The 11,658-nt window shown below is 48.3% G+C and overlaps 1 long non-coding RNA gene across 1 annotated transcript in view; it reads right to left on the bottom strand.

The window, feature by feature from the left end:
- Window positions 1-561: 561 nt before the first annotated feature.
- Window positions 562-11,658, bottom strand: part of LOC131923860 (uncharacterized) — a 32,968-nt gene continuing 21,871 nt past the window's right edge. The window contains exon 3 of the long non-coding RNA XR_009382740.1: window positions 562-629. This is a non-coding gene — a long non-coding RNA (uncharacterized LOC131923860). The remainder of the gene's footprint in view (window positions 630-11,658) is intronic.

Genomic DNA, 11,658 nt, shown 5'->3' with positions numbered 1-11,658 from the left:
GGACCAAGGTTCCCACCAGCTCCCAGCACCGGCTTACGATAAACATGAGATACCAACTAGGCGGCGATGGGACACCTGTCTTGCTCTTCACGAATGAACGATCTGTGTCCAGTGCAGACATGCTGCAGGGTCATCCACAGCAACTAACAGGCAATTCCAGCACGAAGAGATGAAGCACAGAGCAGGGCTGGACTTTGAAAACGGTAGGCCAAGCAGGAGCAGGGTCATAAAGGATGAACTAAACCAGGGACCCACTGACACAGACCTCAGAAGAACATTCAGAGACAGAAACTGACTGCTGCCCATGGGTGGGAAGTCGGGGTGATGTGGAAAGGGGCAGCTAAGAGGTACAGGACTTGTTTGGTGGGATGGGAGAAAAATGTCCTAAAGTTGACTGGGTGACAGGTGCAAAACTGTGCCTACACTAAGAACAATTACAATGCACACTTAAATGGTGTGTGACTTGCCTCCGTAAGGTTACAAAAATGACGTGATACAGGTATGTGGTCCCATTTCCATACCACCCTACCCATCCCAACTTATCCCAGGGAGTCGTGTACTCACTTTGACACTTTCATGGAGTCGTCTGCCCAGCCTCCCTGCCTTCGAGGTGGTTTCGGTGGGGGAGCCTGTGTGAGGGAAGCCAGAATGACAATCACTCAGCTTGTGCCTCCCAACACCACAGAGCACCAGGTCCAGGTCACCTAAACCAAGTTAGCCCACTGAAGCACTTCCCCAACAAAAATATGAAAGTAAATTCTAATTTACTACGAAAACCATACCATCATCCCTCTTGGTGGGCGTGGAAATCGGCACACTGTTCCTGATGGACAGCTGGCACCAAGACTTTTTTGTTCAGGCCTGGAGAATAAACCCAGGGTGCCAGTGGCCACGTCAGAGGAGCAGCAGGTGGCAACCGAAGTTCAGGGTGTCAGCCCACCAGGAGGCACCTCCCTGATGGGTGAATCTCAGTAGGCAAGGCCCCGAGACCACAGACCCCAGGGTGTCTTTTGCTTCTGCTGTACCTTTGCACACTTTCCACTGCCATCGTTTTCTGGTATCTGGTATGATGTGAATGGGTGTGGGGAGATCCCAACTGCCTGTAATGTAGTGTGTTTATCTCATGGAAACATCCTATCCTACTGGGCATTTTTACCTGTGGATTATTATTAAGATGATTCCTTCCTAAGCTGTACTGTCTAATTGATGATAATAATGTTAGTTTATACAGAGTTTTGATAAATAAAGATAAATACAAGGAAATGTTACACAGCTAGAGCCTATGAGTTTCACCTAAGGAGCTGCATAGATCGAAGTTCAGGTTAATGATTAAGAAAAACAATATAGTCCCAGTAGCCCAGCTAGTTTAAATTCTTCTAATCTTAATGTTGGGAGACGTGTTCATAAGTTTTGGGGTGCAACATAGCTGAAACAAAGCTTTGAAAATAACCTAAAGTTAGACTTGGATGTTTTTGTCAAATACTTTTGAAGTGAAAAACCCAAGAAGATGATCTAAAGTTTTAGAAAGGCACATGGTTGAGTGAGGAACTCTTTAAGGTCAGGGATCATGAACAAAACAGAACAATTATTACTAGCTGATGCACCTTTCCTGCTAAGATTGGTTGATGACCGAAGGTGATGATTATTTCCTTGTACCCATTTTTGTCCTCAGTCTCCTGATATAAGAAACTGTTGGTGAGTGGGTAGGTACCCCAAAGGTTTACAGTAGAGCTGACTGATTCTTTTTCATATATAAAAGTGTAGGTTTGTGATTCCTTTAAGATTCCCTATAAGATTACCTTTCAAGGTAAGTAATAAAGTAAATGGCCCTTTCTTTGTAACTGCAAAACTGTAGTCTGCCAATAAAAGACCCGACTGGGAAGAATATCTTGCTTGCCTACACGGTTAATCTGTAACAAGTTGCTTGGGTATGAATGTACGTGGGTTCTTGGGATAATTTTTTTAACCTGTAATAATCATGCAAGGGATATGGAAACATGCTGTTTTTACTGTTTGTTTCATATTCGTTATAATCATTCACTTGAAAAACAGAATGTAACCACACTGTAATTTTTATATTGCCTGAGAGATTTTGCTGGGACATATAAGCTGTAAGAAAAAAAAATAAAGATAGAGTTTAAATGAGAGTTAGAAGGAAATCAGCAGGAAAATAAAGAATAGAGAATGCAAAAGAAGAATAAAGAAAAGGTCTGAAGGAAACCATCAAGAGAGTGTGAGTGTCTTTCCCCCTAACCCCCTCAGGTAAAAAAGTCTAGTTCCTGCCAACTCCGGATTTCCCTCTGAGCCCTGTGCTGATGGAGGCTGGCCCCTCAGGCAGTAATACCAGGGCCTCATTCATGCCAAGTACAAACTCTACCAATGAGCTGCATTCTCGGCGTGTGTGTGTGGGGGGGGGGGGTGGAGTGTGGTGTGTGCATGTATGTGAGGGGTGGGGGATGTGATCACGTGTATGGAGGCCCAAGATTGGCTCTGTGAGTCATTCCTCAACTGTTCTCCACCTTGCCTTCTTCAGACAGGGTCTCTCACTGAGCCTGGATCTCACTGATCAGGCTAGGCTGGCTGAGCAATGAGCTGCAAGGCTCTAGCTCTCTTTCCCCTGCTGTGGTTACAGGACCATACTACCATTGCCCAGCTTCTTATGTGGGGTCTCAGGATCTGACGCTTTACCAACTGAGCCATCTCTCTAGCCTGCTCATGCCTGTGAAGGCAGTAATTCTTCTTCTTCTTCTTCTTCTTCTTCTTCTTCTTCTTCTTCTTCTTCTTCTTCTTCTTTCTTTAAGGATTTCTTTATGTTTATGTGTGGAGGATGACTGCATGCATGTCTATGCACCACATGTGTGCAATGCCTATCACAACCAGGAGAGGGCATCAGATCCCCTGGAACTGGAGTTAACAGATGATTATGAGCCACCATATGGGTGCTAGGGGGATGGAACCCAGGTCCTCTGGAAGAGAAGCCAGTGAGTGCTCTTAACCGCTGAGCCATCTCTCCAGCCCTAAAATAGCAATTCTAAACCCAGAAACCTATCCCAAGAACATAAACACAAAGAACGCATGTCATTTCTGTGTAATCAACACTTGGCAACAACCAAGATGGACAGCAATAAGGAACTAAATAAAATGAACGAATACATACAAAATAATATGCAAATAATGCAAAACTATGATATAGAAAGAATATCAAAGTTCATATACATTAATTAAATAAAACATAATTCAAAACAGTAGGAATAAGGATTTGATTTTGCAAAAAGACCATGAATACAAACTACTTAGTTCATTAGCTCTATGCACATGCTAGGGACTCCCAATCATTAGCTCTGTGCACATGATAGGGACGCCCAATCATTAGCTCCATGTACATGATAGGGACTCCCAATCATTAGTTCCATGTACATGATAGTGACATCCAATCAAGGGTAACTTAAATTTTCCATCCCTGTGCTGCTATGAATTTTCTGATTTTAATGGCCTATTTATATTACTTTTATCAGAATAAAAGTAATCAAATGAAGATTCAAGAGTAAGGTTTGCTTAGCAGACATAAACGCCATACTGGCGGGTTCTACTTTCCTCAAGCTATTTGGCCAGGAAGAACTCCCCTAGAATGAGCACAGTCAGAAACCCTACTGCACAAATTCTTACCCAGCATGCCCTAACTAAAAACATCACCCAAGAGCAAGCCTCCAAAGCACCTGAGGCGGATGAAACAGCCCGGAGTCGTGTCCTATTTTAACCCAGCCTTCTTCCAGGAATGTTTTTTTGAAATCTCAGTTTTCTTTTTCCAAGAACTTCACAAAATTCTAACTGTGGCTCTCAGTCCGGAAAGGGATTCTGATATATGGCCTACAACAGGGGTCAGCAAGCTTCTGCAGAGGACTAGGAGAGAAGTATTCCTTTTATGAGTCATACAGTCTCTGGTGTGACTACTGAACTCCCATCCTGTGGAGAAATAAACTGTTTGGATACAAAGGCAAACGGGTAAAGCTGACTTTCAAAAACACAACAGAAACTCTAAAACCAGGCAGCGGGCCAAATGTGAGGGGAAGGATGTGGTTTGCTGACCCCTGGACCGAAATGTCGTGTCATTGTGACCTCCTTTCTGAAGCCTGATAGGACCATTGGAAGAAAACACCCTGTCCAGATGCCTGCAAGCCTTTATGCTTTTGATGTTTTGTTGTTACCGTTTTGTTTTGGATTTGCTTTTCTTTTTCAAGACAAGGTTTCTCTGTGTAGCCCTGGCTGTCCTGGATCTCCCTCTGTAGACTAGACCAGTCTGGCCTCGAACTCACAGAGATTCACAGGAGTGCTGGGATTAAAGGCGTGCATCACCACGCCCAGCCTGTAGTTAATATTTGTTTTTTTAACATGGTGATGGGTTTTCTTTCCTACATGCGTAGCAGTACCCCAGGCTGGCAAAGAAGTGTTCCATTTACATACAGGGCCTTTCTGTGGTATGAGCCAGGGCCTGCTGGAAATTACTGAGAAGGATCCAAGCCCTGGAATAAAATATCTATACCCACTGAGCACTTGGAAAATGTAGGGGACACTTTAGAAAGAAAAAACTAACTCGGTTTTCTACATTAGAGGCCAGCAACAGAGCCAGAAGGCCCTGCATGTCAATCCTACTTAAAGGCATCTTAAATACAGAAGTGGAATGGAAAACATCTACAGTCTGTCCCTGGAAGGGGAGGGAGAGACTCAACCATGTACTAAGGGACTAGTACACCCTTGCCTCTCAGTCCACCCACCGAGCCCTTCTGGGAAGAAGCAGCCATGCATTCCATGCCCCATTTTCCCTTAGACACTGCTGGTGAATCCCAGTGTCCTGGACCCAGGCAGAACTAATTAGAGCCAGGGACAATGGCGATGCATGCCCCTAATCCTAGCACTCAAGAGGCAGAAGCAGGAGGATCCCAAGTTTGAGGCTAGCTTGAATTACACAGTGAGACAAACCACCGCCAGGACCCAGCTGGATTTCCTGTCCTGGGGACCCAGGATTGAGCTGCAGAGGCGGGTGGGCTCCTTCAGACAGCACTGAGCAGGGTATTTCCAAAGACCAATTAGAGGCAGGGTGACCCAAGACTATGAAACACCAAAGTGACGTGCAGAACCAAAGGACCTTGTCTTGTCCCTCGCCATGCGTAAGGCAGTATGCTGAGGGACAACATTTTGAACTGAACTGACCCACACTGAGGCCCCTTGAGATGTTTTGAACTGATTTATGGCCAGGCAAGGTGGTGCATGTTTATGTCGGCATTTGGAAGGCTGAGTCATGAATTCAAGGCTAGCCTGGGCTACATAGAGAGACACTGTCTCAAAAAAAAAAAGGGAAGGAGGGGACTAGAAAAATGGCCCAGTGCCTAAGAGTGCTTGCTGTTCTAATCATAGGGACCGAGTTCAAATCCCAGCACCCACGTAACAATCAGGGCATCTTGTGCACACTTCTAACCCCATCTCTGCAGACAGTGGAGATGCAAGGATCACTGAGGTTGGCTGGCTTCCAGCCCAGCCAAGAAAACTCAAGCTTCAGACTCAGGGAGAGACCCTGCTTCAAAAGAAACAGGTGGAGAGTGATGGAGGAGGACACCTGGCGCCCTCTTCTGGCCTTCATGCATGTGCACAGGTTCACATCCACACAGGCTCACACACACACACACACACACACACACACACACACACACACACACAAATCTCTTCAAAATTAAAATATAAACTAAACCAATTTGCCTACACCCCTCTCCCTGTTCCCTAGGGAAAACACTCTACATCTCTCTACCTGAGGATGGGCCTAGCTATCCTGTGATAATGCAGTACCGTCATTAATTGGTTGTTATGTTTTGTTTGGCCACACAATTTCTTTTGTTTGTTTTCAATTTATGATACCATCTAAGAATTGGAAGATTTCCCCATTAAAAGTCAGTTTCCAGCTGTCTTGACAAACTGGAATATCCAGTCATGCTGGGGCTGAGCAGGAGCCATCCCCTGGGGCAGGGACACGCATGGCAGTTAGCTGCAGTCCTCAGCCCTGACTCCTTCCTGCTAATGTTCCTTCTGTTACTGCTGTACTGTGTGGCTGTTTTTAAGCCCTGGTACAGAATCCTCTCTCTGTTCCTCTGCTTACCAGAAATGGGTAGAGGGAGGCTATGCAGTGTTCTGAGAAAGACAGGCAGTGTGATCTTTTCTTGCACACCCAACGGGCAGAACAAACACACTTTGACTTAGCCATTAGTTCAGTGGTTCTCAACCTGTGGGTCGCAACCCCTTTGGGGGCTGAACAACCCTTTTCCCAGGGGTCACACATCAGGTACCCCACATATTAGATATTTACATTAGGATTCCTAACAGTAGCAAAATGACAGTTATTTCATGGTCGGGGGTCACCACCACATGAGGAACACACTGTTTTAAAGGGTGCAGCATCGGGACAGTTGAGAAGCATTGCTGTAGTTGACCCTAGTCTAACGCACTCCCTGAGGCTGGAGCAGCTGACACCTGGGTGTGTGGTCTCCAACCATTTCTCTGCTTCAGGTATCCGGAAAGACAGAATGAACTCAGTAAAACCTATGACGTTGCCAAGCAGTGTGGCACACGCCTTTAATCCCAGCACTCAGGAGACAGAGGCAAGTGGAGCTCTGTGAGTTCGAGGCCAGCCTGGTCTACAAAGCAAGTTCCAGGACAGCCAGGGCTATTACACAGAGAAACCCTGTCTCAAAAAACAAAAAACCTATGATGTTAAGTATGGGAAGCATCCGGTCTGTTTGGGAGATTTTTCTAGTGCTATAAGAAGCCAGGAGTCCAGAACTAGAGAGGGAGGAACCGGACTCTCCTGTACCATCTCTTCCCTACTCTGTGGGTTACAGTGACAGCAGGGACAGAGACTGGCCTGGGAGAGGATAGTGGAATATTAGGCAGCGTGGAAGAGGAGCGGAAGTGATACAAACTTCTTCTGAAATGTAGCCTTTGAGTCATCCCTAAAGATGGAGAGGGACTGAACTGCTGACGGGCTGGTTAGTGTGTGGAACAGTGTCAGGCACGTCAAGACTCTCCAACAACCACAGCCACCGCCATTACTAATGTCAGCACAGGGAGAGCAGACAGTAACCAAATCCACAAACATCTGAGGAAAAATTAAACCAGACTCCTTTCAGGCAGGCTGGATCTCCTCGGTCACCGCAGCTAAGGCGGCATGCTTCACCTCTAACCCATCCCCAGGAAGCCATGGCTGCTGGGGGTGAGCGAAGAGCCTCCCCTCCTATGGGGGACAGCCACTCTTCTCTCTTCCCCAGTCACAATGAATGAGAAAGAAAAGGCCTCCATATAGCAGTCGTTCCTCCGTGCCCAGCTGCTTGACATCTAGCACCAAAATCAAAGGCTCTCTTCACAAACGGCAGAAGCCTCCCAGAGCTGACGTGATACACCACGGTGGAGGCTGCTCCTCATCTTCCTCAAGCACTGGAGCAGCTGGGAGAGGAGGCATGCAGAGGAATCCTCTGGGCAGACGGGTAGGCAACAGGAGTCCTGCCCGCTAGGGTCTTGGCAGAGCTCAGGAGGCGCTGAGGCGGACAGGAGGCACATTCGTGCCTTCTCACTGCTCTGAAGAATCTGCCAGCCAGAGACGTGATGGGTGTTTCTCTTCAACAGGTCAGCTGGCAGCATGGAGGATGGTAGGAACTTAAAGGGAAGAGGGTATTTTGAGTTCGCAGTTTGAGGGTGTGGGCCATGGTGTCAGGGCAGATGCAGTGGGCGCAGGGGAGTGAGGCAGCTGCCCCGTGGCATCCAGTTGTCATGCAGAGAGAGATGAGTGAAGCTTGCTTCTGCCTTGGCAACCCGTGACCGGTGCTAGCCATAGTCAGAGTGTGTCTTCTCTATTCAGGTAACCCTTCGTGAAATGCTCTCAAAGGCACACCCGGAGCTAGATTCCTGTGGCTGCTCTAAACCCAGTCGAGGTGACAAACTGGTACCAAAGGAGGCAAGGAGGGACAGGTGGGAATCTGCACAATCAGAGGGAGAGGCCCGTCTCCTGGTGGGGAATGTGTACACTCTGGTGTTTATTACTGAGACCAAGAACTGGAAATGGTCTCCAGGCCTGGGAGTCCTGTCAAGGTCTCATAAACATCCTGACTGGATTCAAGAGATTTCATTACCCACTATTCCAAATGACAAGGACTTTTCTACAGAGTTCACCCTCACTCCCTGGACACTATCCTGGTGTAGAGACAGAAAACTATGCCATCCTTGTCTTTGGATGCTCCTGGTTCACTGAGGCCAGCGGGAGGTAAACTTCAGGTCTGTGTGAAATCCATGTGAGCAGACATCAGGTTGAAGCTAAACCCAGGAGGCCACAATGGTGACAGAGGCAGACATGAGTGCAGGGAGGCTGAGGCTAAGGTGAGACCCCCTCAGGCACAGGGGAGCACCTGCCAGTTCTGCACTTTCTTGTCACCCTGGTGCTCAAAGTCCTCAGCACACAGCTGAAGGCCAAAGGAAATGGTGCCAACCCAGGGCAGCCAGAGGAAGAGGAGGCATTCCAGAGAAAGTGAGCCTTGCCCTGGATTTGAACCACGTGGGAAGGGCTTCAGCTGCGGCTCGCTGGAACTGGGAATGGTCTCACAAGAAGAGCACTTGCCTAACTGAATTTGATTCCCTGCTGAAAAAAGCAGACGGTCAGGCAGGCAAGGGTGTGTGTATGTGAGAAGGCGGCTAGTGACAGTGACGCGGGATTGGTACCAGGGACGGCACACACTCCATCACTGTCATGGTGAGGGATCCTGGGAAGATCCTGGGGCCGCACCCCGGGCATCGACAACGCAAGCCCAGTGGCGTCAGGTGTGTCTGCTTGCACCACCACGTCTAAAATGAAGTGCAGACGATCTACTTGGCATGGAAGTAGATGCCTGGCTTTGGATAATGCAGTGTCAGAAAGCCAACCGGCTCCTTCTGCATGGACTGTCCACCCCCTGAATGCCTTGTTACCCTTCCCAGAAACTCTGGTGACATCTAGGGACCCAAGAAACTCCCTCTCTAAGAGTCCCAAGACCCTCTTCCCGGGACAAGCTAAAACACAGAACACCCTGAGGCTAAGGCACTGGTGCTGCTCCTTCTGGGACCCGTGTGCCTTTCTTTCCCAGAGGTCACAGCTCAGAGGCAGGGGTCCTGCAGTCCTGAAGACCCCAACCAGCTCAATCCTCTGAGCTCCAGCTTCAGTCACGCCTCTCTCACGGGGTCCACAGATCCCTCTCCATCCCACCTATCAGGTCTGGGTAGGACCAGAAGAAACATGAACGTATGATTCATTTTTTTCTTAGCTCTCACATGCCTGAGTTCTCTCCATAATGACCCACTCATTTCAAGGGAAAAGTGTTTGCTGTGGTCCCTCCTAGGAAAAGAGACACTCAGTCTTCAGGTAGGCTAAGACGGTCGTCACCACACTGTTTCCCTGGAGCCCATCAACTGCAGAACTTGCCTGGGAGCACCTGGGAGGCTAGTGGTCTCTGTTCCTGCAGGCACTCTGGGGGAGACAGTGACGTTATTCCCGTGTTGGAGAGTCAAGAACGTACAGCCCCAATGACCTTCAGCGCCAGAAGAAAAGCCTGGCCCTCAAATTCAAAACTCCTGGCTTATTCTTTAAATGACCCTGCTTCTGAGATCCAGAGGCAAGACCCCAAGACATCAGTCAGAAAAGCCATTTCCAACTTTGGCTGACTTACTGCCAGATGACATCACACACACACACACACACACACACACACACACACACACACACTCTTTGTAAAGAGAAGTCTTGAATTATGTAACACCACGAAGGACACAAACAAGGCCTGGTGACAGCAGCCCTCTGTGCTCTCTGGAAAACCAAGTCCATCTCGAGTGTGGGAAATAAGCTGGCCTGCCGGGGCTGCCGCTGATGGGCGGAGGGGGCAGGACCCTGCATAGCTCCTGAAGAGAAGCAGAAATGTGCTGTCTCCAAAAATAAACCCAGGGCAGGAATGACTGTGAGTAAAGGGCTGAGAGCACGTGACCACGGCTGCAGTCCTGAAATACCAGCACGCTACAAAAAGGAGCCCGTGAGAGGCAGAGCGCGGGAAATTCAGGAAACAGCCTCTTTATATGGTCTCATCCGAGTGGGCCAGGATTCAACGAACTGGAATTACCATGTCAGAGGGAGCCTCTCGGGCCAGAGTCATTTCTGATCTTTATATGGTTCCCCCAGATTCCTAAGATGCCGACACACAAAGATGCCACAGTGCCAAAAAAGGAGCCTTTCGAGTTGGGAGCCTTCACACAGACTCTCGGGAGCTCTGGAGAAACCCCACTCCCACCTACCCCCCAAATGAGTTGGGACCATCAGAGTTCTCAATCCAGGGGGCAATCTGTTTCAGAAGGCCAGGGCAAGCACACATAACTGCCCAGTGCAAAGACACACAGTTGAGTGAGAATCTGGTGCAGTTCACACCGGCCATCTTCAGCTGGAACTCTGGTCACTGACTGAAAACAAACTTCCTTCCTTGCTCTAGCAATACAGGCGCTAACCCTCTTCAGGGGCCGGTGCCCATCCTGCCACTCAGCACTCCTATGCCAGCACATCGCCAGCGCTTTCTGTCTCCTGCCTCCACCCTGGGTCTCACGCTAAGACATCATAGAGCTGAGTTTTCCCTCAGTGGATTTCAGGTCAAGGAGGGTCATGGATCATCTGAGCTTTCCACTGAACCCTTGTGAGAGCAAACACAACTCTCTCTGTGAAGAACAAACAGAAACGGACCTAGAATACATTCCATTTTATGAACAAGAAAGAAAGACGTGTGGGCACCACAAAGCCACGGGTGGAAGACTAACTGGGAAGAAGGGGTGTTTCCATGGTTCCCCAAAGAAAAACTGCCCTCTGTATCAAGTGTTAGTTGCAAGGAAGCAAAAGCTTAAGGAAGGCCGCGTCTGTCGCCACCCCAGCTCAGCCAGCGCACTTCACAGCGCTAACAATGGGACGTGGTGTGCCATCTCCTGAAGTGCATGCACCACCCCGGAAGGATTCCTGCCAAGAATGTTCCTCTGGAATCTAATCAAGCCTTCCGATCTCGTTTCCAGTAAGCTGGAAATCAGGTAAGAGAGGAGTAAGCTAAATGACACCAGGAAGAAAGAATCTGATGAATCCACCATGAGGAGACCTCAGAGTCACCTGCCAGACCTCTTCCAAAGGCCAACACCATTAAAAGGGGGGGGGCAGGGGGAAATGGCCTCAGAGAAGTCATCAGAATGTGCAGTTCTTTAATGGATCCTGGATTTTTTTTTTTTTTTTTTTTTTTTTTTTTTTTTTTTTTTGGTTTTTCAAGACAGGGTTTCTCTGTGTAACAGCTCTGACTATCCTGGAACTCACTCTGTAGACCAGACTGGCCTCGATCTCACAGAGATCTGCCTGCCTCTGCCTCCTGAGTGCTGGGATTAAAGGCGTGCGCCACCACCGTGTGGCTGAATTGTTTTCTTTTAAACACCTCATTATAAAAATAATTTGAGTGGGGGGGTGGTGGCGACACCTTTGATCCCAGCACTCAGGAGGCAGAAGCAGGCAGATCTTGGTCTGATCTACAAAAAAGCCAGCCTGGTCTACAAAGCAAGTTCCAGGACAGCCAAGGATCTGTTACA

Source organism: Peromyscus eremicus, chromosome 14, assembly GCF_949786415.1.
Source record: "Peromyscus eremicus chromosome 14, PerEre_H2_v1, whole genome shotgun sequence".
Lineage (NCBI taxonomy): Eukaryota > Metazoa > Chordata > Mammalia > Rodentia > Cricetidae > Peromyscus > Peromyscus eremicus.
Note: the sequence above shows the minus strand (reverse complement) of the source record. Positions and strands in the feature narration are given on the sequence as shown.